We start from the raw sequence: 27,774 nt of genomic DNA on the forward strand, positions 1-27,774 counted from the left end.
ATTTGAGTCCCAAATGAACTTATTTGAAAGGGGACGTAATTTGCGTTGGGGCATTTTTGTATCTTGAATGTGCCAATATGACGTACGTATATTCGCAGTTAACAAGCAATGGTCTGAAAATTCTGATAATTGGTGAACTTTGAATACGTTAATGTTATAAAGAAAGGTGCTACTTGCGATGGTATAGTTCACCTCTAAGCTGATAACAGGTATAGCGTCCATTTAAATCACCTAGGACACGACCGTTAAGAATACGAAGGTCTGCTTGGGCACATAGATCAATTAGGCCTTTTCCAAAAGCGTTAGGGAGATTCCTATCAGAGTTGTTTCTGGGTATATCAAGGTTAGAAAAGGGGGTTTCCGTTTCAAATTCTGGAACAATTGGGTCTTCAGTGTAATATTGCAGTTGAAACAAATGAACAAGTACATTTTGGGGACGCCTAAAGGGAAGAGCCGGTAGTACGACGTTGTGACCGTGTACGCTGAAAAAAGGAATAGAATTGACTTCCCTTGGGATTTTATTCATTTATTTATCTATTTATTGATTTGGCTGTTCTACACACACAGCCAAGGCTGCCCAACTAGCCTGTTGCTATTACAAAGGGCTAGCCCTTGGGATTTTCTTACTAGCCTTGCCTCAGACTGATAGAGCTATTTCATGTTCCTTCTGTATGATTCTGAATACTAGTGCGTTACAAAGACTGTCGATATTAATCCAGATTGATGTATTTCACAACAGTACGGTGTCTGCGTAGAATATGTAACATCTTCTGGCCAAACAAAATCAGAAACTGCACAGAACGACAAACACAAGAAACTTGCAATTGTCCACTGGCATATCAAACAGAAGGCTAAAATGGCTAGCTGGGCCATGTTCCACGGAAGCCAGGTCACAGAATCGGCATTGAAGCTGCCTTGGGTTGGGCCCAGAAAAATAAAGAAAAGGTAACGAGGATCCGGACGCCCCAAACTACACGCAGCTCAGTCCTTGGCACAGAACTGACTCCAGTGGAGAAAACTGATCACAGGCGTATGCCTCACACGAGATGTAAATAAATAAAGCTTATGTCACAATAAAAAAAAAAACTGTCGGGAAGTTGACGGGCTGGTTATTTTTCACATCCGGGCGTGACCCCTGCGTGGTCCCGTGGGGAATCCTGCGGCTACCGGGCTATTTTTGGGCATGGTCGGGGCCCTGGAAGTTCTTAACATGGTGTTAAAATCAACACGGGACCCGATAACAAATAGGCACCTTGAGCTACTCGTGAGAATACCCAGAGGTACTCTTCTGCATGGTGTCCGTCAGTCCACTGGGACAAATTTGTGTCTCCGGGGCCCGGCCGGGACTACACCCCTAATGGGCACCGGTGCAAATATTTGTGACCTCAGTATTGGAAAGTTAATATACTACACTTTTTTCTCGATTTATTTCTAGTCTGCGTTTGTTCCCGCCACTTTTACGGAGCTGTCCAAACAGTATGGTGACGTCATGACCATCTGAAACTGCCACGCTCCAGCCATCGTCCTGACTGGGTACGAGACTATCCGGACCACCCTGGTCAAGAGAGCTGAAGATTTTTCTAGTCGCTGTTACAATGAAGGAGTGTCAGCAGTTCGCAGGGACGTCAAGACAGCTGAAGGTATAAACCCTCTTACATCGTACCCATTTTCTATGTGTAATACATTCCACCGCTTTGGGTACATACCACTACGGTCACGTATGCAAGAAAAAAAAAACCTCGCATGGACGATATTTTGATTCATTTTTTTAAAACACTTTTGTGACAATACAATCTTCACCATTTAATTTACTTAAGCCACTTTCATATGACAAGTCACGTGCCGGCTTCAGTGGGTTAGAAGTGCTGAAGAAGCTTGCTCATCTGTGACTCGGCATTTTTATACTGGAAACAATATCAACTTTTTAGTTCCAGGTTTCTTGATGTCCCCCTACGGACCACGCTGGAAACAGCATCGCAAGTTCGCCCTGATGACACTCCTGGACTTTGGCGTCGGTAAGCGGAGTTTGGAGGGCAAGGTCAACGAAGAAGTCAGCGCGCTGATTCAGGAAGTTTTGTCACAAAACGGACAACCGTTCGATTTAAAAATCATGATACAAAACAGAGTTTGTAACATGATTTGCTCGATTGTCTTTGGGGACAGATTTGAACATGGCGACCCTGATTTTCTGCGACTGATTCGCCTGTTGAATACTACAATTGAATCAAAGAAGTCTGTAATTGATAAGCTTACATTGATACACCCCGTGTTTCGACACTTCAGCCACAGCGGAACATTACTGGAAGCTAAAGCAGTGAAAATGTTTCAGACTTTCCAAGAGTTTTGTGGTGAACAGATAAAGAGGCACAAGCTGACCTCCGACCCAAACGACATCCGGGACTTTATCGACGCCTTTTTTCTTGACCAGAAGCGGGCTCGGGACCAACAAGCTCGGGAGAACTTCACCGACAAGCAGCTACAAGATGTGGAGCAAACTTGATAAAGCTAATGAATGTATGAATGAATGAATAGATGGATGAAGTGATGGATTCATATATCGATACATCAATTTCTTAATTAATGTTGAATCATGATTTGCCTTTTATAGATTTATTTCGATTGCTGATGGTGCAAGGCATGTGGAAAATTAGATCAGTTAATCATTTTCTCTAACCGAATGACACTAGTTGTTCAAAGTATGAAGTCTCATCTCAGAATGCAAAAACGCCTATTATACATTGTTGCATTTCGTCTTAAAATGGTTTTTATTCTTAACAAAACTCTCGCAGCCAGAGGCTGAATTGCGGTTTGTGTTACACAGTACACCGCCACAATTAAAACAAGTCTTATTCTCAATTACACGTTAAAAGAATAGAACGCGTGCTTGGTCACATGCTTCCACAGACGGATATAGACTTTGCGTTTTTTTTTAATATACAAAATTATCATTTAATCTTACATTAGATACATCTTACTTATAATGACATTAGCCTTGAAACAAGCTTAAGAGTTCAAAAGTCTAACAATATGTGGAATGGCAGTGTTCCTAAAGCGGTCCGTTCTCGCGGAGATAGTGTTCAGCTTGTGTCATTAGTTATGTAAATAATCCGTTAAACCCTTCTCCTTCTTGAGTTATCCCATTTTGGAGATTTTCCGGGGAAGTCAGGAAAACAATCTTTGGAGAAGCTCTAGCCTCTTTCTGAGAAAGCGTCAGATCAGCCCCGACTCGTAAAATTCCAGGGTTCAAAATCTATGTCCAGTTTTTTCTTACAACCTACAAAGACACCAAATATCAAACCAATTCATCCAGTCATATTCAGTTAACTTGGTGACTGACAGACATAGACACAGGCACGCGTGCGCGCGCGCACACACACACAAACACGAAAACACACACATGAAAAGAGAGTAGGAGAAAGTCAATAGAAGAAACTAAAGAACGTTTTCACTCCAGATGCTGATAGACTTGTTCATGGCCGGGACGGAGACAACCGCCAACACCATCCACTGGGCCCTGCTGTACATGATGGTCAACCCAGGAATCCAGGAAAGTGCAGGTTTCCTTGAACTTTCCGTAACGTCAAAACCATAATGACATATTATTCGACTTGACGTAGTTCCGCCAGTAAAGGTAGTAGCAGGACTGCAGGTGCATATCAAAACCGAACGTTTTGCCGCAGTACCATAACAAGCCGCTAGGGGTCACAAAATCTAATCATTTCGAGGTCTTATCAAGTCCTTCTTCATTCTAAAGGTAGAGGTAAGTAAGGTAAGGTAAAGCAGTCATCCTCAATTGAGGTGAAGAATGATAATTTTCCCAATAGCTAGTGGTAGTGCAATGCGGCTACGCTTCAGCTTGCTTTTTTTTTTGGCCAAGCACATCAAGCCGCCGCTACTTTTCTCGATAAGTGTTTTGGGTTCTTTCATGTGCAGAGGTTTGACGCTTCGGACTTATGCCTACAGCTCCCTTATACACGGGGTCGCCGGCTTTACGTCACCATCTGAAATGACGAGTGCAATCCCTTACAACATGTCCGAGCTGGGTCCGACCCTATATCTATAGGATCAAACTCGGGCCCCTGGCTCCACGGAATTTGATTCCGACGACGAAGCAGCGGAGTTGCGTTACCACTTGCACTATGTCTGGTTCGAGATCTCAAAATGATAAGATTTTGGGCCATCTAGTGTCTATCGTACTGCAGCGGAAGTTCCGGATTTTATATATCAAGACAATAATCCATCCAGGTATTCTCGAGTTACGATCAGCATACATACAAACATGCAAACGCTACCAAAAAACATAACCTTCTTGGCGAAGGTAATAACAGCTGATGTGGCCACAGGTTCATCAGGAGATAGACTCGGTGCTGGGACAGAACCGACCGTCATACGCACAACGGAACCTGCTGTCCTACACAACAGCGACCCTAGCGGAAGTCCAGCGAATTAAACCCATTGCGCCCCTCAGTGTTCCCCACACGGCGTCCAGGGACACCAGCCTCAACGGCTACATCATCCCTCAGAAAGTCTGGATACTTGTAAGAAAAAATTGTTATCATTATTTCTTACACCTATCAAAAAATTTAAACACTACTTCATCTAATGTCATTTGTGTCCTGTCTTTTTCTCATTTCATATATCTATCTCTTCATATCTAAATTCATTATGCCATTTTTTAAATCTGTCCGGCTCTCCCTCGACTCCTTTACCCCACTCCTTTTTTCTCTATTTATTAATTTGTCTTCCCATCAATATACATTTGCATCAGTCTAACCGTGTCTACAAGCGACTCCCTTTATCCATCAGTCATGATAAGTCAATCTCTCATCGGTTTATTTGTATTGTCAATCATTCTATAGTTCATACCTGCCTGTGTTACGTTATGTGTTGCAGGGCAGACATCACAGTTACTGATGCCAAAAGAAGACTGCTACTGTATGTTAAGATACGCTAAAGCAAGGCGTCATAAATGTACTTACCCAAATTTCAATGTTCAATCGTAAAATTACTCCATATGAAAGTTGCAATGGTCTACTTGATGAAAATGAAAAACCTGGTGTTGACACTCAGGTAACGTTTGCGGCCGAAGAAGTAGGTTTTTTTTTCAGTTCGATAACCAGGCTTCATCTACACACCTGCAAAAAATCATGAAGATCCATCAACGTTTCCGTCACTTTTTTCGCCTACATACAAACGCACAAAAATTAAAAGTCCGCTGCAGTACTGTTGAAAAACGCAAGGTACACCATTTTTGAACTTGACCTTCCTTTGCACAACCACTACACACCTACTAAAAATCATAAAGATTCATCAAAGGTTTCTTGAGTTATGCTCTTGACATACATACAGACCCACCAAACGGCTGGCTCAACCGAAAACATAATCTACCCCGAGTACTATAGTACTCGGCGAAGATAATTACAGGCATGACCGAAGTTTGACAAGGTGTCAATGACTTTCATTACTGGAGAGCTTTTGCAGACCGGAAACACTTCTAGGAACTGATTGGTTACACGGTGTTCTACAGTGTTTCCTGTTTGGTATGTATTGGCAATAAAGACAAAAGAAGTGTATTCCAATATTAATCTTTGTTCGTTGTACTTTTTTCTAGAGCAGCTCCTGAATGTAAGATTCTGCAACATAAATGCTTTTACGACCATTCAAATGGCGACTTAGTCCACGTAGAACACATGCAGCCGAACAACGACGATGAAAATTTATTTGGGTAATATTGGAATAGTCTATTATTGTGATTTCATAAGTGCATAAGTGCCGATAGAGTTTTAAAGATTTCATAATTTGACGGTTTCACAGACTGGAATATTTGTAGGGATTGGATGGCTGCCATAGCTTCTTTTAAACAGTTTGTTAACTGATTTTGGCAGCCAGCTCCACCGACTGTTTCCGTCTTTATACCTGCACAGGCGGACCATACGGGACGTGAGTGATGACGACGAGATGTTCCAGCCACATCTTACACATACCGCTATGGGGAAGTCGGCAGAGCGATATCTTCTACTGGATGTCGGTGAGACGAGCTGCATCCCTAGGAGAATCCGTAATAGACGTCCGTAACGTCGGGACCGAGCAAGGGAGCCACACAACAAGTGTCGTCGACAAAAGGAAGGGAACGAGAGAGAACCAGATCTGTAGCAGAGCCACGATGTGAAGCCAATAGATTGCGCTGCTTCAACTGCTACTACAGCGAGACAAAACCTGACGCCAGTCAGAAATATGGCGGACTTACATGTTTATACCACGGATATACTAATATATTGTCTATTCCATTATGTATTTTGTGTGTATATAGTAGTAATCTATTGTATATGTATATCGAAATCGTACACAAGGTTATTAACCTGGCCGACGACGGTTCTAATCAAACCTGGTGTGGATGTAGCCTGACTACATCGCGCTCCTAGCGGCCGGCCCGACGGATACCGCTCCAAAAGGGGTCATTAACCTCCGCCAGGGAGAGCTTGTGTAAACACAGGCTAGGTGTGGATATACATAATTGAAATTGAAAACCCCACACGAATATCGTAAACAATGAGTGTGTACGAAAGCTGTGATACGATTGCACGCAATAACCAACTTGCAAGAAGATACGAGTACTAGTGCAACACCTGATCAACTCGGAACACTTAATCTAGTAATTACTGACACAGTTTTCTGTTATTGTTCTGCCATGATTCCCAAAAATGTGTTTTCCTTTGTGTTATTCTTTACTGAAGTGGACTACAAAGCCAGTCACAGAAAGATGAAGTAACCAAAGTTCTGTGGAGCTAGCAGGTAATTTTCAAGAGGTCTGTCTGATAAGACAGAGTATAAAAACATGTATGTTAGCATAGCCAGTATCACGTAGTCATAGTCAGTCCGTCTTAAAAGTCTCCCGTGCTCAGTGTACGGAAAGCCTTGTCTCTGTGTCCTTTCTTTATCCTTACTATGTTAGTCTTTCGAAGCTTCAAAGATGCAGCTAAAATAACTCGAATTATACGTATGTCAAGCATATAATTTTCTTATTGAATGAAGCAAAGCTTCTAAGAAAAAACAATCAAATACAGTGACATATTGTTGTTGCTGCCTTTTGCAAAAATCAGGACAGCTTCTTTGAAAGCTGTGACTTATTTACCTTTCAAAATCAAACTTTACTCATGACAATAAAAGAAGAGCCAGTCCAAGCATGTCATTCATGATAACAAAAACTTTTGAAACTTTGAGAAACAGCGCTAGCTGTGATGTATGGGTATATATTGCAACATCCAGAAAGTTTATTTCAAACATCGATAAACAGCTGTAAAATTGTATACAAACTAGGGCATTTTCTATGCCGTATGCAATGGAATTTCGTCCTTGCTATAGAAAAGGCCATACCTGCAAGGCGTTGCCAAAAAGTAATTCCCTAGGGAATGCGTTCGCGGAAATCCTAGAATATTTGGCAAACCGAAAGCAGTACTATACAATAGGCTCCCCCCTAAGGCGTCGCCAAAAACAATATGTTGAGCCATACTAGGTATGGCTAAACATAACTAGAAAGGCCGTCATTTGCTCCTGAGCAAATACAGCATGTTTCGCCAATACTCCTCCCCATTAAAAAATGGGCTGTCCCAAAATGATACCTGGGCAAACTGAAACATAATAAAATAACTACAAAAAACAATTGCTATTTCAATTTCAGGAGTTATTTTGGGACAGTCCATTTTGTCAGTTTGGCAGGCTGTTTGACAGTTTGGCAGGCTGTCCCAGAAGAAAACCTGGGCAAGTTGAAATATCATCTACATGTAGAAAGGCAACATTTGCAAGACCAACATACTTTGCCCACCTCCCTCCCCATGCATAAATTGACTGTTCCAAATCACCCCTGTGCAAAAAATCTCTTTGCAAGTTCTGTGAGACGCCAGGAGCCTTCCGTATAGTTCAGCAACTTCTTACCGCAAAGGCTTGCGAGATATCGCAGAAACTGTGAGTATGTCTGAACACCCCCTACAAAAGACCGGGATTTTACAGACTTTCACTTTTCGTCGCGTACTATTCAGAAATCACTGAATTGAAACAATTGACCTATACGAAAATTAGGAGACCCGATTTACCGTTAATGCCTGAAATTGTGAAAAAATGCGTAATAGCAAAGAATGCTAGGCCGCAACGAACATGAGACACGAGATGGGACCTTTATTCTTACAAGAAAATTACATGTATATTCTAAGTATAAGTTGAAATTGTGTCGGCTTTTACAAGAAGACAAAAATAAAATATTCAGCGAAAACTTCAGCCTGCATAAAGGTTGCTGTAACATTTATTGAATGCACACACACACGTAAATCCCTATGTTCTGGCAAATTAATTAGCGACGCACACCACCTGGGTAAGCATTTCCCCGGATGAATGTCGGTTTTCTTCGGTGACCAATGGCATAACTTCGTTCAGGGATCTACGTTTTACATTTCTGTTAATCATTAACTATTCTTCTCGCTGATTGGTTGTTGATAATTGGATCATCCCTGTTCATGGCGACATGTTCGCTTTTAAATCGGCCAAGACGCGTCACATAATCTATGTTATAACATTGTAAAATTCAACACAGAAAATAAGACTAATCCGATAATTCAACAGCTTAATTTTTTTAATGTTACAGCTGGTAAACTTAATCTTTGACTAAATCAGTTGCAATTCTAGTGTTGCAGGTCCTTGCCAGTAAAAAGCGCCGCTTCCCATCAATGATTTTTATTCCTACACTACGTAGGGGCCATTGACCTTTGGCTTGCGTTGTTCCCACAGTACGTTGTTCCATATCTTTTCGGCGTTGTACGTATGACACTGTTTTTAAGTTGCGTTTTATAATATATCATTTTCTACCAAACCGGGCATCTGATCTGCCATGAAACGTAGACCACCGCCCCTCCCCCAAATTATGCAACACCGAAAAACTACAAACAAACAAAAATTCTGCCGTCAAAATATTGTTTAATTTGTATCCACGTGCACAGCGATTGCAAGCCGTCTTGTGTGATTCTTATGAGATTCCATCTGCCAGGAGCAAGGAAGTTGGAGCAAGGAGGTTTGTCTATAAAATATATAAAACCTCCTTGGTTGGAGTTAGTATTTTGGGTAGTACTAAGTACTTTTTATATTCAGATGTTGAAAATTTCCAAAACTGGTAGCCGCGGCAACTGTTGGAGGGCTTCTTTTACTTGCAGCCTTATGCATAATAGCCCTATCATAGGGCTACGAAACTGGGCGACTGAAGGCGTAATCCAAGCTACCATGAAACTGTAACACAACTCAGGCTTTACGAAAGATTTCAAAAATTTCTTCTAAACGCACCGCAAATGTCTGATGCGTATTTCGTGACAAGCTCCCCGGTATCCGTGAAGCTGTAACACAAATTCCCCCGCGACCATCCTTGGAAAACTGTGTGATATTGAACAAAAACATCACGGCAATATTTCATACTCGATACAGAAATTTACATCGCTGTATTTCACCAACGAGAAGCAAAACTTACCACTGAATTTGAAGCTACGAGTCGTTGTCATGCGGGGACCACGTAGTCTCCAACCAGACCCAATAGATTGCAAAGACCGTATCCAACTGGAAGAAGGAGCTTATAGTGCAATCTATATATCCCGTAGGTCTGCTTGGAGACTAGGGACCACGTGCTCGCAGGCTGAACGAGCTGAACACGTATATACAACGAGCTTCCTCTTTGGTAGTCTCCAAGCAGACCTACGGGTTGGCAAAGACCGTATCCAACAGGCAGAAGGAGTTTTCATAGCCAACCCAAGTCTCATTTGCACTATAAGCTCCTTCTTCCAGTTGGATACGGTCTTTGCAATCTATTGGGTCTGGTTGGAGACTACCTCTTTGGCTCAGAGCTGACCAACCACACAATCGCTTATACAGTGCCACGTGCAGCCCGCCTATTGTTTGCCGCCTTGAAACGCCGCCGGCGCCGCGGGAGACACAAAATAACCAAAAATTCCGTCAAAAAATCGCAAAATAAATCATTTTGAAGTAGTGTATGCCAAAAAAAATACTGGGGTCCTTTGGGTAAATATCCAATGCACAACTAAACCAAATTTCAGGTCCTTAGGTTTCAACACCACGGCGCTGGAGGCCATAATGTGCGACGTTTGTATGAAAATGACAAAAAAAACACGATAAAATCATTTTAAAAAACTTATATTTGTAACTAGGGGTATACACCTACTCTACCTGCATACCAAATTTCAGCCAATTTGGTCCACGGACGACCGAGATGAATCGATTTGAAGATTTGACAGAAGAAGGAGAAGGAGGAGGAGAAGAAACCTGACAAAAAACAATATGTTTCGTTGGCGAAACATAACAATATGTTGAGCCATACTAGGTATACTAGGTATGGCTAAACATACTAAAGAAAATGCTCTCTAAACAGCATCTTGTGAAATAGAGTCCCGAATACTATATTACGTAATGAATACGAATCTTCTTTTTCTGCTCGCGATCTTCTAACTTTCGCTCCTCTGATGCTGTCCTTGACCTCTTCTTTCTCCCCATGTTGTCACGACTTTCGATAAGAGGTTAAAAATCTCTAAAATCGCTAAGAAATTCGCTGTTTTCTGACACAAAGAACTTCTCACAAATGTAGCTATAATCCTTCTGGATCCTTCTGGGTCCCGGGCAGACGGTCATGTAAGTGATACCCCCTGGCCTGCAGGTGGTGCCAAGTGATTAATGGCCACCAGAGTCGGGGAAACAGGCCTCTGCCAGTGACAGCAAGGCATCCGTTATTAATCACCGCCAAGCCGAATAAGCCAGGTCGTACAGCAAGAAGCTTACGTGCATTGTAGAAATTTCCTTATAAATTATGTTAATGAGGCCTTGTCCTCCATGATTTCTGTCTGATATTGTTCACCTTTACTTAGCTTCCTAATGATACAAGAATGAAATTCCAATCATTTACTATTGTGGTATTTTCAATTAGTATTTTCTAATTAATTATGCAAAATAGGTAGCTATTAGCATCATTGGTATCTATCGATACCTCTCTCTTTTTCAGCTATATATGTCACATGTTTGAGAGTCCTATTTTGAAAGGCAGCAGATTTATAAACTTTCCTTGCTAATTATGCAAATTAGCTCCTGATTTGCATAATGAGTATTCGATTATGTAAAGCATTAATCAAGCTATCTACATACCATAAATCAAGACGATCCGTTGACCATAAGTCAAGTTATTCATGTCCAAAGGTCAAAACAAATAAATTAAAAACACCCGCTGCAGCTCCAAACAAGCCGCTAGAGGGCCCAAACTTACACAACTTACTTCATGTGGCATGGACTATCTACCACACAAAAATCATGACCGTAGCACTTGCAGAAAAGTTGACCTTAAACTTTGGAGCTCTGCTGCAGTACCTTAGGTGCCCGCTAGGAGGCCCATCATTGAACATGACCTTCTCATTTAATTAACTTACATATTCACTAAATATCGTGCACAGCCATCAACAGCCTCTCGAGTTATCCTGTCAACAAGCAAATACGCATACATATACAGCCCGCTGCAGTACCGCAGGAACATGCCAGGTGACCCATTTTTTAACTTGACCTCAGTTACCACAATCTTTACGTACCCACCAAAAATCATGCAGGTCCATCAACAATACATCGAGTTATGTTGTCTACATACAAACACACTAACATAAAAAGTCCACTGGAGCACTTTAGGAAAACGCCAGGTTAACCATTTTCGAACTTGACCTTTGTTTCCACAACCGACACTTACGTACCAAAAATCAGCAAGATCCGTCGAAGTTTTCTCGACTTATGATCTCGACATACATACGGACCCACTTTACAGCTGGTGTAACCGATAACATAACCTTCCCGCGAAGGCATACCTTCCCGGCGAAGGTAATGAAGGTCATGTTTTCAGCAAGAGCGTCTGTGTCTCTGTGTGTATCAAAACAACAACTGATCATGAAGAAGGCAAAAGATGGATTTATTGATTTTTTTAGTGGGTAGGCCTTTTCCCCCCTAACAGTTAATAGTGGCACAGTAGTGGAACTTCCGGTGTTGATGTCGCATGTACTGAACAGGCTATGGTCACGACTTTGGGGAGGTACATCGCTCTTGTGCTTGGGAAGTTTGTGCCATGTAACAGTAATTCTTGGAGCTGGAGAAGTTTCTGTCTTAAAAATCTTCAAAAGATGATAACTGAAGACAGGACCACCAGATTTTCATGATTCGGGTACAGGTAACGTTTGTAGCCTAGACAAAGATGCACACGATGACATGAAAATAGGACAAAATAGGACAGTATTTTATGAATGGTGCAACATAAGCAGATACCAATAATGGTTGTATTTATTCGTCTCTTTTTATTTATCAATCTTGGTTACACATGGATAGTCCCTTTAGCCTTGTGGGGCTGATTTCCAAGGGAGCATGTTTCTTTATTTCAAAACAGAATGATAACAAATACTATGATAACAGATGTCCCATTATATGCGCGCCACCATATTGACCTGTGCATACTATGGGATTGGGGGGGGGGGATTGAGGTTTTGACATTTTTTTATTACTTTCGCCAAAAGTTATGGTTCTTTTGTGCTACATTGTAGGCGTGTTATACGCGTGATAACAACTCTACATATTTTATGCAAGTTACTGACCTTTGTTTCAGATGCAAACGTTAATTCAAATCCTACTCATGAGAGAGTGGACGAACTTAAACATTTTGCCCACTCACTAACTGGCACACTCACTTACTCACTCACACACACTTGCAAACCGAACACATACATACAAACATACATACACTACTACACCCAATAAGCAACACACACACACACACACTCACATACTTAATAACTAAATTAACTGACTCACTTGCTCACTTACCTTTTTCGTGGATTTTCGGCTTGTTACAGACAACACGCATCTTGCTACTGCAGGCAGCACACCTGGTACAGGCGACACGTATACCTGCGAGCCGTGACAGCCTGGCTACGAGTGTGTGAACGGAGACGAGGTGAGTCCGGCATGAAGTGTAGTTATCCTGTTGGTGCCGGTCAGAGGTCTATTTTACTAGTTATGCGCAGGCTAAACATACGGATGAATAATTATCATAATCTTTACCGGCTGTAACTTACCCAAATCTGGACCCATTAGGTGGAAGAGCTGTGCAGGGCTGGGACCTACAGCAGGGCGGACGGGACGGCGTGCGATCCCTGCGCCGTAGGAGAGTTCAGCTCTAGCGGCTCCTCCGCCTGTCAGCTGTGCCCGGCAGGACAGTTCAGCGCACAGCCTAAAGCATCCAGCTGCGATCCCTGCCCAGCAGGACGGTACACTCCCACCGAAGGTTCCACCAGCTGTCAAGACTGCCCGGCAGGAAAGTTTAGCTCCAGCACTGGGTCCACCAGCTGTCAGAGCTGTCCTGTGGGACGGTACAGCTCAACCGAAGGGTCCACCAGCTGCCAAATCTGCCCGGCAGGAAAGTACAGCAGCTCCAGCGGCTGCACCTCGACCTGCACGTCTTGTCCAGTGGGGCAGTACAGCAACACGAACGGTTCTACCGGCTGCCTGGACCGTGGCAACGGATTAACTATAGCTAGTACCGCAGGCGCAACGAGTTGCAATTGTGAGTGGAAAATTTTCATTTCAGCGATAAACATACTCTTATCTTGATGAGAAATAATAACCTGTATCATAAGCTTTTTTTTGACTGGATCGCGGCTCTTTCTTCGGCCAACAGATATCGACAAATGCATGAATCCCTGTCAAAATGGGGTGGTGCGTTTTTATATTTTACCCATACCTGCATGTGGGTTAAACTGTAATGCTTCTTTCTTCTTCTGCTGTAAAATCTTCAAAAGGATCCATCTCTGGCGTTCCCGGTCCAAATGAGATGGTGTTTGGTATACAGGTAGAGTGGGCACATACCCCCAGACGCCTTTGTATTTTCTTTTTCTTTTCAGACCCAAACTCTATATTCTGGCCTCCTGTGCCCTGGTATTTCAACAGAATTACCTAAAATTTAATCTAGTTATACCTTGAACAAATTTTAAACGATCACGTTCACATTTTTGGCATACACCACTTAAAAACAATTAATTTTTCGAATTCTATGGCAAAACTGACGTTAGAAGTGACAGCCATTAGAAGCAATACATTTCAAAATGCCAGGACTTGATTTGTCGCCCAATGAGAGCACACCTTTTATCTTGTGACCGACAGAGGCCGACAGTGTGTGTGTGTGTGTGTTTGCATGTGTACGTGTGTGTGTGTGTGTGTGTGTGTGTGTGTGTGTGTGTGTGTGTGTGTGTGTGTGTGTGTGTGTGTGTCGCAAGCATAACTCGAGAATCTGTGGAAGGACCATTATTATAGTACTTGGTATGTGTGTCGGGTCGGGAAACGAAGCTTCGAAGGACGAGTTCCATAATTTGCCTCCTAACAGCTTTCTTCGGTACTGCAGCGCAACTTCCGGTTTTGATATCTCGTATTTTGAACATGCTGTGATCGCGATTTTTGAATGGCAGATAGCAAGAGAGTAAGTGCCATAGATTTGGAGACCCAGCTGATCTGCACGGGCCGATTTTGCTTCAGACTTTGGAAGAGAATACCCCAATAAGGGGTTGACGGATTATAATAATTCTTGTATGTAGGTGGCTTAGGATGGAGCAGGAATGGGCAGGATATATCTTATATTATCTATTTCCGCTTCTCTTCATAATAGGACCCTCAACCTCAAACATGTAACTGACAAAAAGAGGAACATACATTGAAATACCCTATTTCCATGATAAATGAGAAAATACTTTAATCCCATAGGGAGAAATGATGAGAATTTCATACTCGAGTACTAGCGACATTGCGAAGCTAAAGGAAGTTGAGAAGAATACCTAAAAATTAGGACCTCATTTACATAATTCATAAGGAAATTCTACAATAGACTTCTTTGCTAACTAAAGGTATGACCTTCATGCTTTGAACAACTTGTCCTATTTTGGTGGCAAAGATGATAAACTGACAAAATTTATGCAACTGAGGACCTGCTTATTATCATTGGCTTGGCTTCGCTGACGAAGATTTCAGGGGAGTCCACTTCTGGTACAGGCCCTCTGGTGGCTGATGAGTCCTATGCGGGACCTGCAGGCTCGGCCACATCGGCTGTAGGGGAAGAATGAGTCTGGGTTTGTTGCCGTGACGGTGCGGTTCTTCCTCCTGCTGTGCTTCTGCTGTAGGTCAGTTCTGCGGTTCTTCTCGAAGGAGGAGACTGCCTGGAGAACTGTGTGTCGCCACGTCCCTCGGTCTGCAGCAAGCGCTGACTACTGATGGTAGTCGATATTACAGCATTGTAGTGATTTCTTTAATGTGTCTTTGTACCTCTTCTTCCGCGCCCCTCTGTTGCGGTGCCCAGCGGATAGTTCACCATAGAGGACGATCTTGGGCAGACGATGGTCCTCCATTATTGAGACGTGCCGTGCCCAGCGTAGCTGTGTTTTCATCAACATGGCCTAGATGCTGGTGATCTCCACTCGCTCTAGCACTTCAACCTTTGTGACGTAGTCACTCCGGTGAATGTTGAGGATGGAGCGGACTCAGCGGAGACAACGTTGGTGGAAGCCTTCCAGAAGATGCTGTCTGTACGTCACCGACGACTCTGAGCCATACAGGAGGTTAGTCAGTACGACGGCTCTGTAGACGCTGACTTTAGTTCCTTTCTTCAGATGCTTGTTGCTCCAGACACGTCTGTAGAGTCTGCCGAAAGCACTGTTTGCCTTTGCCAGTCTGTTGTCAACCTCCTTGTCAATCCTAGCATCAGAGGAGATGGTGCTCCCTAGGTAAGTGAACTGGCCTCATTAACATATCACGCATGCGTCTTGGGACGTATTGGGTAACAAAAATTTTGACCCTTGACCCCGACGATGTGGCAACACTATGTTACTTCCGGGTTTTGGGGGTTACGCGGGAGTGCGACGCGTTCGTGCCGGAAATACCCCCAGCGCCTATATATAGAGTAGGGGGAGGCTCGAGCCGAAGAGCCACCGTCTCTCGTGACACCGTCCCTCGTGACACCGTCGCTCGTGACACCGGAAATAGGAATGTTACATTACAGCAATGGGGGACGTAACACTTTGTATGGGGTCACTGGCCTTATGAATTCTTTTATTCAAAATGGTGTACCAACTTAGTCAATTGTTCGAATGTATTCTTTCACGTTTCAATGTTTGTACTCAAAGCGGAGTTATGAAAATACATATACGGAGATTATTTACTCTTTATTCTGACGTATAATATAGTTTTCGATCTGTTTGTACAATTCTTCATCGTTTGCCCTTCTTTTTTTACGTCACGGAAAGGAAACTCACCAGTCCCGTGTTTTCGAAAAGGCCGTATCACAGAAACAATATGTTTTTTTTATCTATTTGGTTGCTAATCGGACGATATGCTAAAGAGGACTGTTTCATAAGCTATACACGAAAAAAACACAAGGGTGAGGTATCTCTTATTTGATTTATGTACTTGTCGTCGAGTAGGGATAGGATAGGAATGTTTCATTAACCCTATCCAGACGGGGGGGGGGGGGGGGCTGGATGGCTAAAAGTGCCCGTGCCAACTTTGACATCGTATTACTGCCAAACGATGCATGCTAGGACTCCCAAACTTTGTGGCTTTTCCTAAAGTTTTCTTGGGAACAATTTTATAATAATGGTTTAAGTTTATAATTTTTCATGTTGCCATGGCAACAGGTTTCTTACCAAAAAAGCCCAGTCTGGATCGGGTTAAAGCGATGGGGGACGTAAAGCTTTGTATGAGGTCACTGGCCTTCTTTTATTCACTGACGACAAACGAAATGTTTGAGATGATGGAATGGTGTACCAACTTATTTAATTCTCAGAATGTATTGTTGCACTTTTCGATGTTTTGTACTCAAACAGAGTTATGAAAAAACATACAGATAAAGGAGATTATTTATTCCTATTGTTTTCGATCTGTTTGTGCAATTTTTTGTCGTTTGCCTTTCTTGTTTTTTTCTTAAGTAAAAAGGAAACTCGTCAGTCATCAAGGAAAAAAGTCAAAAGACATCTCGTGTTTTTGATAGCAATATATATTTCATAAATATAGCAGCATTGTTAGTTATAATTTCTAAAGGGTATACACATAAACGTTAGATTTATCGACTATGAAATTTCATTTCATGATCAGACACCTATCAACCATCCTGCATCAACACACACATACACTACACAAGATAAATACTTACAATACTTACAAGCATCATTTATAATGAATGACACTTAAATCTAACAATGCTGACAAACAATCTAATGCAATCTAAATATCACCAGTCTCTATCTTTATACACGAACAAATGCAGCAATTGGGAAATTATATATACATGTAGGAGAATGGTTTGAACATAAATACATGTTGTATCATATTTCTGTGAAAAATCCTGACTATGTTTTCACTGCTAACATCATGGCATCTATGGAATCAATATGTGCTAGTATGATAAAAAGCTTGAAAACTATGTAAAGAAACAGTAACATTACAAGGAAAACTGACCCATGATGACATATGTTAAAGTTTGAAATATGTGGGCCAACATTTAATGGGGCCAGCACTGCTTTACACTTTGACAAGATGACCATTGCCATGTGACTACTCTGCATGTTTTTCCAAACAATGTTTTATCATGTACAACATGTACATATCAGGGCTTAAAATACTTCTTGTATATGTGGCCGGAATAGGGCAGTTAAAATTAGAGTTATTTAAGTACAATTTGTTTCGGACATATTCTAAAATGCATCAGCATGATTATGATAACAGGGTAATATTTCCTGCTGTATAGTGCAAATAGACAGAAACAGACATTCGAATTTGCTACACATTCTACTAAAGCTATGAAGACCTTTGTGGCCCTTAGTCTGACAGCCAGATACAAAAAATGCCCCCCCCCCATAAAACTGACATTGAATTACACGAAAGTAAAATTATATGGGCTGACAAAACATTGAACACCTATGGTACATCACATCATTAACTTAAGTGTTATACTGTATGTTGTGGAGCTGCTTGTGTGTGTCCTCTCCCCATTCCCATCTACATCCACTGCTGTCATACACTGACAAGGCTGTCAGTGTCTGCATGTTGGACTTCTTGGTGTGAGTTTGGAGTCCTGGTAATGAGCCAGTTCCTAAATAAGAAAAAAAGACCATATGATTAACATAAATTCACATGAAAAATCTCAAATAAACATATATATATATATATATATATATATATATTTGTATATATTGTATGAAGAACTAAATATCAAGTCACACTGGTAACAACAAACACGACGGCCTGCCTCATCCGACCGTATGAGGTCCGTTTGGACCTCAGGCAGATATCAATGTGTGCCGTATCAATATTTTTCGTCAAAGAAAAATTCCTTCCACGGGTCTGTGTATATTTCTTACAACTTCTGAAATGTTTTTAGCGAGACTGTCCCATTTTTGAAGTTAGGAGTTATACTCCAAAGTTATGAGGGTTAAGATGGTTCTCAGTATGTGTACTGTGTGATTGAGAGGGCAAAAAATTCTGTTCCCAAAGTATTTCTTCTTGAAAAGAGCCACCATTTTGAATTTCAGCCTCTCGTGGCAGTTTTCCTTAATGATGCTTTGGAGCGTGGCTCTTTAGGGAAGATTAAGCACACATGTGTTAAGATAATTATCAGATATAACATTACAGGTACTGTGTATATGAAAGAGCAAAAAAAAATCATTCCAAAAGCCTTTTTCTGTGAAAAGAGACACCATTTTCAATTTCAGCCTCTCGTGACAGTTTTCTATAATGATGCTTTGGGGCCAAATTAGGGGTGAGCTCTTTGGGATGATTAAGCACATTTGTGCTAAGATAGTTATCATATATAATAGTACAGGTACTGTGTAAATGAAAAAGAAAGAAAATTCTATTCCAAAAGCCTTTCTCCTTGAAAAGAGCCACCATTTTCAAATTCAGCCTCTCGTGGCACTTTTCCATAATGATACTTGGGGGCGTGTCTCTTTGGGATAATTAAGCACACTGGTGTTAAGATAGTTATCACATATAACAGTACGGTTACTGTGTAGATGACAGAGCTAAAAAATTCCATTCCAAAAGCCTTTCTCCTTCAAAAGAGACACCATTTTCAAATTCAGCCTCTCGTGACAGTTTTCCATAATAATGCTTTGGGGGCGTGTCGCTTTGGCTTAATTAAGCAAACTAGTGTTAAGATAGTTATCAGATATGACAGTATGGGTACTGTGTAGATGACAGAGCCAAAAAGTTTCATTCCAAAAGCCTTTCTCCTTCAAAAGAGACACCATTTTCATTTTCAGCCTCTCGTGGCAGTTTTCCTTAATGATGCTTGGGGGCGTGTCTCTTTGGCTTAATTAAGCACACTGGTGTTAAGATAGTTATCAGATATGACAGTACAGGTACTGTGTAGATGAGAGAGCCAAAAAATTCCATTCCAAAAGCCTTTCTCCTTCAAAAGAGACACCATTTTCCATTTCAGCCCCTCGTGACAGTTTTCCTTAATGATGCTTGGGGGCGTGTCTCTTTGGCTGAATTAAGCACTCTGGTTCTAAGATAGTTATCACATATGACAGTACGGGTACTGTGTAGATGAGAGAGCCAAAAAATTCCATTCCAAAAGCCTTTCTCCTTCAAAAGAGACACCATTTTCCATTTCAGCCCCTCGTGACAGTTTTCCTTAATGATGCTTGGGGGCGTGTCTCTTTGGCTGAATTAAGCACTCTGGTTCTAAGATAGTTATCAGATATGACAGTACGGGTACTGTGTAGATGAGAGAGCCAAAAAATTCCATTCCAAAAGCCTTTCTCCTTCAAAAGAGACACCATTTTCCATTTCAGCCCCTCATGACAGTTTTCCTTAATGATGCTTGGGGGCGTGTCTCTTTGGCTTAATTAAGCACTCTGGTTTTAAGATAGTTATCAGATATGACAGTACGGGTACTGTGTAGATGAGAGAGCCAAAAAATTCCATTCCAAACGCCTTTCTCCTTCAAAAGAGACACCATTTTCCATTTCAGCCCCTCGTGACAGTTTTCCTTAATGATGCTTTGGGGGCGTGTCTCTTTGGCTTAATTAAGCACACTGGTTCTAAGATAGTTATCAGATATGACAGTACGGGTACTGTGTAGATGAGAGAGCCAAAAAATTCCATTCCAAAAGCCTTTCTCCCTCAAAAGAGACACCATTTTCCATTTCAGCCCCTTATGACAGTTTTCCTTAATGATGCTTGGGGGCGTGTCTCTTTGGCTTAATTAAGCACTCTGGTTTTAAGATAGTTATCAGATATGACAGTACGGGTACTGTGTAGATGAGAGAGCCAAAAATTCCATTCCAAAAGCCTTTCTCCTTCAAAAGAGACACCATTTTCCATTTCAGCCCCTCGTGACAGTTTTCCTTAATGATGCTTTGGGGGCGTGTCTCTTTGGCTTAATTAAGCACACTGGTTCTAAGATAGTTATCAGATATGACAGTACGGGTACTGTGTAGATGATAGAGCCAAAAAATTCCATTCCAAAAGCCTTTCTCCTTCAAAAGAGACACCATTTTCCATTTCAGCCCCTCGTGACAGTTTTCCTTAATGATGCTTGGGGGCGTGTCTCTTTGGCTGAATTAAGCACACTGGTTCTAAGATAGTTATCAGATATGACAGTACGGGTACTGTGTAGATGATAGAGCCAAAAAATTCCATTCCAAAAGCCTTTCTCCTTCAAAAGAGACACCATTTTCCATTTCAGCCCCTCGTGACAGTTTTCCTTAATGATGCTTGGGGGCGTGTCTCTTTGGCTGAATTAAGCACTCTGGTTCTAAGATAGTTATCAGATATGACAGTACGGGTACTGTGTAGATGAGAGAGCCAAAAAATTCCATTCCAAAAGCCTTTCTCCTTCAAAAGAGACACCATTTTCCATTTCAGCCCCTCATGACAGTTTTCCTTAATGATGCTTGGGGGCGTGTCTCTTTGGCTTAATTAAGCACACTGGTTTTAAGATAGTTATCAGATATGACAGTACGGGTACTGTGTAGATGAGAGAGCCAAAAATTCCATTTCAAAAGCCTTTCTCCTTCAAAAGAGACACCATTTTCCACTTCAGCCTCTCGTGGCAGTTTTCTATAATGATGCTTGGGTGCGTTTCTCTTTGGCTGAATTAAGCACTCTGGTGTTAAGATAGTTATCACATATAACAGTACGCAAATTTTAATTCCGAAAGTCTTTCTCCTTGAAAAGAGACAGCATTTTCAATTTCAGCCCCTCGTGGCAGTTTTCCAGATACAGACAATCATCTTACCTGGGAGTATGTGGCTCTTTGGGACAATTATCTTTAATTTAGCATGATTGTTTAGAAAATTTGGAGATTATAGTTACTATATACAGCTTGTGTAACGGTCAGAAGCAGAAAAGGAATTTGAATAGGTTTTATAACTATCACATGAGTTATAATATGACTAAATAATGTGTAGCATAGTTATGTCTGTATAGATGGAAAAGATCAAAATCACGAAAAGTCAGGTTGGAATGTTTGTTTGCTAGACAGGTTTATCCAAACATCTGTTTGTTATTGTTGCAAAGGTATGCAATAATTTGTCTCATGAATGCAGTGTTCTACAGTAATATGTCATTCCGAACATTTTCCATAAGTTTTTGTCAAATTTCTCCTTTTTCAACGTTGTCTTCCTTTGTCTTCCTAACATTTAATCAATTCTATATGGTCTGGTTGACCCAAATGGTATAGAGCTGGCTTTGTGAACCAAATTCGTTATCCTGGCATTGTTTGTTTTCGTGTTTAAATTTGTTGTTTTGTGACTATAATCAAATGTTAATATTCTTACTACAGTCTGCCAATAGTGGAGAAAAATCCTCATTATGACAGGCTACAGCCTTACTCCAACAAAGGGGTGTTGCCCAGTACCCGATCAAGATCAAGAATATCAGTGTAACAAGGTATTGATCGTCCTTACCTCGTATCCGTGGGCTCTACAGAAGGTGGAACTTCGTGATGGATTATGTTGTCGAACTCGAACCTAACTATCGCTAAGCGTGCACGCTCTAAACTAAACCAAGGACTAAACTGAACTGTAACAACTTCCTTGAACTTGCCCCAACGCAACGCAACTAACTTCAACATCCGGGGCCTCGATCAGGGCTGACCCCTGACCTCCTAAACCTGGTTACACTGTCCTCCCTCCTCTGAAGACACGTCCTCGTGTCTTAGAACCCCAATCTATCCGGGGGTCTCCCCCGGCGTCGGGAGCGGGTTGTAGTGGGTGCTGGAGCGTCACACACATTTTGACTCTGGTCTTCGTTCATTGAGCAGTACCACTCTCCGTCTGGATCTATCTCAGCAGCTTCATGTGCTGTTATCCTTCTCCAGCTGTCGCAGGAGTCACACTGCACCCAATCCTGCAGCAACTCTGCGTCTGAATCCTCAGCTGGAGTCTCCTCGGCAGGTAACTCATCTGTCAAAGAATCTTCTGCTCTCGCTCCTGTTTCCTCTTCCGGCTCTTGCACATGGTACTCCTTGAGCCTGTTGAAGTGCACTACGACCCTCTGTCGTCCTCCCACTCGCTGGACTCTATAGGTAACATCTGACATCCGTGTCACCACTCTGTAGGGTCCTTTCCATTTTGGGAAGAACTTCTTGCTCAATCCTCTCGGGACGGCTGGAATAGACAGCCAAACTTGGTCCCCCACGGAGAAGCCTTCTCCGTGGCATTTTCTGTCATACACATCCTTTTGGCGCCTATGGGCCGTTTCCATGTTCTGTCTAGCTCTTCTGTAAGCCATATCCAATTCTTCTCTCACCCCCTGTGCCTGAACGTCTATCCCTCCAGCTGGCTCTGGCCTGTCCACAGGCCACATGACGTCGGCTGGTACCCTTGCTTCCTCACCATAGGTGAGAAAGAATGGAGTGTAGTCTGTGCTGGAGTGGACACTGGTACGGTAGGCGAACAAGGCTGACTGAAGGCGGGCATCCCAGTCAGTGTGAGAGTCATTCACATACATGGTAAGAATCTGACAGACCGTCCTATTAAATCGCTCGACCATGCCATCCCCTTCTGGGTGATATGCCGTAGTTCTCGTCTTCTTAATTCCCAGCTCCTGGCATAATGTGTGGACAATCTGTGAATCAAAGTCTCTCCCTTGGTCACTGTGCAGCTGGTAGGGCACACCGAACCTGGTGATCCATGTATCAATCAATGCTCGCACCACGGTCGTCGCCTTTTGATCTGGTAACGCTACAGCTTCCACCCATTTCGTCATATAATCAGATATTACCAATATGTGTTTATTTCCCTTCGGGGTCTCTGGGAAGGGTCCCATAAAGTCCATGGCCACCCTCTCCCACCGGAATCCTGGGGATGAGGGAACTAATGGTGCCCTTCTTCGCCGGGACCCTGTCTTCCTCTTGGCACACTCTGAACATCCCTTCACATGTAGCTCGACATCGGTAGCCATCCCGTACCAAAAGAACCGTTCTCGCATTCTTAGAAGGGTTTTATCCACCCCTAGGTGCCCACTCAGAATACCTCCGTGGCATTCCCTGAGCACCTGTTCCCTCAGAGTCTTTGGGACGACGAGCTGGAGCCGATAGGAGGTGTCTGTGTTATCAGCATACAATCTCCGGTACAACACCCCCTCCTTGACCTCCATCCTCTCTCGGTCATTCCAATAGCGCAAGCCTTCCTTCCCGAGTGGGGAGGGTTGTTCAGTCTCGTCTCCGCTCTCCACGGCTAACAGCACTGGGCTTATCTCAGGATCGTCGGCCTGCTGTTGCTTGATATCCTGACCGGCTGCAAAAGGTACAAGTACCTCAGGGGGGTCTGAAGCAACCTGGACTGACATCACGCCATCTGTCGGTGCATCTTCTAGGCCGCACTGTCGGCAGGGAATCCGGGACAACCCGTCCGCATTGCCGTGTTTCTTCCCAGCTCTGTGCTGAACCGTGAATGAGAATGACGCCAACGTCTCCAGCCAACGTGCTACTTGATTCTCAGGCTCCTTAAATGTCATCAGCCATTTTAGGGCGTGGTGGTCGGTACGAACAGTAAACTCGCAGCCTAACAAATAGTGTCTGAAATGCCATACAGAGTTAACGAGAGCAAGCAGCTCTTTCCTGGTGGTGCAATACTTCCGTTCAGCTTTGCTCAGCGTACGACTGTGGTAGGCTATAGGGTGTTCGCAACCGTTGACTTCTTGAGACAGTACAGCTCCCAGTCCCCGATCTGACGCATCTGTGTCTAAAATGAATCTCTTGTGAAAATCGGGGAAGGCGAGGACCGGGGCTGTGGTGAGTTCTCTTTGTAACTGCCTGAAAACCCCCTTTTCCTCCTCTCCGAACTCAAAGTTCCCCTCTCGGTCGTTGGCCAGCTGGTATAACGGTGCCGCGATACCTGAAAAGTTTCTCACAAACCTCCTGTAGTAAGAGCAAAAGCCCAAGAACGATCGGAGCTCTCCCCTGTTACTTGGGATCGGCCAGGTTTTGACGGCCTCTACTTTCCCTGGTTCTGTCTCCACCCCCTGTTCACTCACTACATGTCCCAGGAAAGACACCTTCTCTCTCAGCAGTTGACACTTGGTAGTCTTGACCTTCAGCCCTGCATCTTGTAGGCGCTGCAAGACAGCCTCAAGTCGATCCCAATGCTCTTCAAACGTACGGCCAAAGACTATAATATCATCGAGGTACACAAGACAGGAGGACCAGCAGAGTCCAGCCAAGACTAAGTCCATAAGCCGTTCAAATGTCGCGGGAGAGTTGCAAAGGCCCATGGGAAGGGTGTTGAACTCCCACAATCCTAGAGGTGTAGTGAACGCTGTCTTCTCTTTGCTACTTTCCTCTACTTCTACTTGGTGGTAACCGCTCACCAGATCAAGGGTACTGAAGAATTTTGCTCCACCCAAAGCGTCCAGGGCGTCGTCTATCCTAGGTAGGGGATATGCATCCTTCAGTGTACAGTCATTGAGCTTTCTGTAGTCCACACAGAATCGGGTTGACCCATCAGGTTTCTTTACCAAGACTACAGGAGCTCCCCAGGGAGAATGTGACTCCCTGATGATGCCTATCTCTCGCATGCCCTGGAGGCAGCGCGCCATCTCTTCTCGCTGGTGGGGTGAGTACCGTCTAGGTGCAAGTTTCACTGGCCTGGCACTACCGGTGTCAATCTTGTGTTTGACCTTGTCAGTTCTTCCCAAGTCCAGCGGTCCACGTGAGAACACATGTTGAAATCGATCAACTGTCCTATACACACGCCGCCGCTGGTCTGTGCTCAAGTCCTTCCTGTCCAGACCAAGGTCTGACAGGATGCGATCCACCTCTCCTGCCTCGGGAGTAGAACTCTTGGTGGCCAGACCCCTCAGCGTCAACACTTGCTGTGCCCTTGTGCGTCTCTTGGTTCTACCTTTGCCAGCTGGCGGCAGTACAACTTCCTCAGCCTCCCCTCCATCCATAGGAGTCAGCTGTCCGACCTTGGAACCACGCCGTAATGTCACTGGCTCTGGCGACATGTTGACCAGCCTTACTGGTACGGACCCCTCGGTCGGCACCACCACGGTTCTGGCACACACGACTTTGTCTTTCCCTTCCAAACTGTTGGGTTCGAACACAGCAGACAGAAAACCTCCCCATCCAGGGTTTGCATCTTGTATGCATCCAGGTACGACGACTTCATGACGTCCCGGGAGGGTAACATCTTCCGCTAAACTCACCCTGCAGACATTGGGGCGAATGGACAGGACTTGTAAGGGGCATGGTCTGCCTCGGACAGAGATGGTCTCTCCTACGGTGTCAACTACGGCTCTGACTGACCTCATAAAGTCCATTCCCAGGATACATCTCTCCTGCAAGCCGTGAACGACATAGACCTTCCTCTTGATCTCCGCACCATGCACCCTTATCCTCACCTCCACGGAACCGAGCACTTTAAGTACACCACCTCCCGCTGCTACGAAACTCTGCCAGCAATTCTTTAAGGGCACTTTACCACCCTTTTCCCAAACTGAGCTATCAACACAAGATGGCCCCGCACCTGAATCTACCAATGCATTCAAATTTTGATTCCACATGTCCAGATTTAAATATAACAGTTGCTTGATTTCCCTGGCTTCACAATCTTCATGATCATTGTCTTCAAAATCCTCATTATCGTTGGCACAATCAGAAGAATCATTCAACTTACTGTTCTGGGGTGACTCCTTAATATGCGCTAGTGTGTCACCCCCCACCCCAGCGCCCCCTAGTTTGACGACTTCTTCGGGCTGGGGCAGTTCCTTGCCATGTGCGCACGGCCACCACAGTTGAAACAGATGTAGTCCCTACCACCAGCCTTGTTTCCGTTGTTGTTGTTGTCATTTCCCGGGTTGCTTGGGGTACGAACTCCGGTGTCGCTCTTCGTTACTGCGTCTTCAATTCGGCTCAGGCAACCCGCCATGCCCTCTACTCGGCTCTCCAGCCGGGCCACCCTTTCTTCTAGCTCCTCCTCCCTGCTATTGCTAGCGACCATGTGCACCGTAGTGCTCTCCGTACCCTCCAGCTGTGCTGCGGCACGGCGGATGTCTCTCAGGTTATTCGGCCGAGGGAAAATGTCGCCCAACCTCTCTGCCAGCCTAGAGGGCTGCAGACCGGTAATGAAATAATTGACCCCCATCTTCTCCCTCTCCGGCTACATCTGTTTTGGGGTGCCCGTACTGCAACAATGACCTCAGTCGCATTTCATAGTCGAGTAGTGTCTCTCCTACCTTCCTGTGGAAGTGCAGTAGCTCGTCGAGCGAGGTTTCATTCCTTTCCCCGGCCCCAAACCTGTCTGATAACACCGTGTGCAAATTTTCCACGTCATTTGTCAACTTGTCACCCAAACTCTCGGCGTACTCTAGAGCCGGACCCTCCAAATGTAGCATGAGGTACATTGGGTAACTTTCTACTTTCCATTGTTGCAATCTGGCCAGGCGAGCAAACTGCCTATACCAAGAGCCGAAATTTAGGTTACGGCCTGAGAACTTGGCGAGTTTGATTTCTGCACGTGTCGCCGCCATTTTGAGTTTCTTTGTTCTTTGTCCGACGCGCGTTCCAGCTTCTTCTGTTCACTTCTGACACCAATGTAACAAGGTATTGATCGTCCTTACCTCGTATCCGTGGGCTCTACAGAAGGTGGAACTTCGTGATGGATTATGTTGTCGAACTCGAACCTAACTATCGCTAAGCGTGCACGCTCTAAACTAAACCAAGGACTAAACTGAACTGTAACAACTTCCTTGAACTTGCCCCAACGCAACGCAACTAACTTCAACATCCGGGGCCTCGATCAGGGCTGACCCCTGACCTCCTAAACCTGGTTACATCAGGATAAAATTCACACGTGCGGCGTAGTCCTCGCATAGACCAAGGACATTATATAGTGTCCTTGCATAGACTTATGATTTCTAACGTCGGCTACTGTTACGCATGATCTAAAAAGCTCTAGCGGCACGTTTCATGCTTTTAGACTTCTAAAATATTCTTAATATCGTACCTTGTTAGACGTATGCCAGTTTGTATCTATAGTTGTCGATGCACATGCAGTTGTTGTTGTGAAGTCTGCCATATAGTTTCGCTGCTCCCCATGCCGCCCGATGGTCGCCGCCATCTTGGTTTGACGTCATCATGGAACCGCCGCAGACGACACCGCCGCTCGCGACATGTCACGAACGACGGTTTTCTATTCGGCTCTGTGGCTCGAGCCTATGCCA

General features: G+C 43.7%; 3 long non-coding RNA genes across 3 annotated transcripts; 2 read left to right on the forward strand and 1 right to left on the reverse strand.

Annotated features, from left to right (window-relative positions):
- Nucleotides 1-927: 927 nt before the first annotated feature.
- Nucleotides 928-3,812, forward strand: LOC136448078 (uncharacterized). Its single transcript, XR_010757829.1, has 3 exons — nt 928-1,640; nt 1,929-2,485; nt 3,455-3,812. It is a non-coding gene; the product is annotated as an uncharacterized lncRNA (long non-coding RNA).
- A 1,342-nt stretch (nt 3,813-5,154) lies between these two features.
- On the forward strand, nt 5,155-7,177 carry LOC136449196 (uncharacterized). Its single transcript, XR_010757994.1, has 2 exons — nt 5,155-5,725; nt 5,925-7,177. It is a non-coding gene; the product is annotated as an uncharacterized lncRNA (long non-coding RNA).
- Nucleotides 7,178-17,077: 9,900 nt separating this feature from the next.
- On the reverse strand, nt 17,078-27,774 carry LOC136448779 (uncharacterized). Its single transcript, XR_010757920.1, has 2 exons — nt 27,558-27,774; nt 17,078-18,190 (listed from the first exon to the last, which is right to left on the reverse strand). It is a non-coding gene; the product is annotated as an uncharacterized lncRNA (long non-coding RNA).

The sequence above is a fragment of the Branchiostoma lanceolatum genome, chromosome 14 (genome assembly GCF_035083965.1).
Source record: "Branchiostoma lanceolatum isolate klBraLanc5 chromosome 14, klBraLanc5.hap2, whole genome shotgun sequence".
Classification (NCBI taxonomy): Eukaryota; Metazoa; Chordata; class Leptocardii; order Amphioxiformes; family Branchiostomatidae; genus Branchiostoma; species Branchiostoma lanceolatum.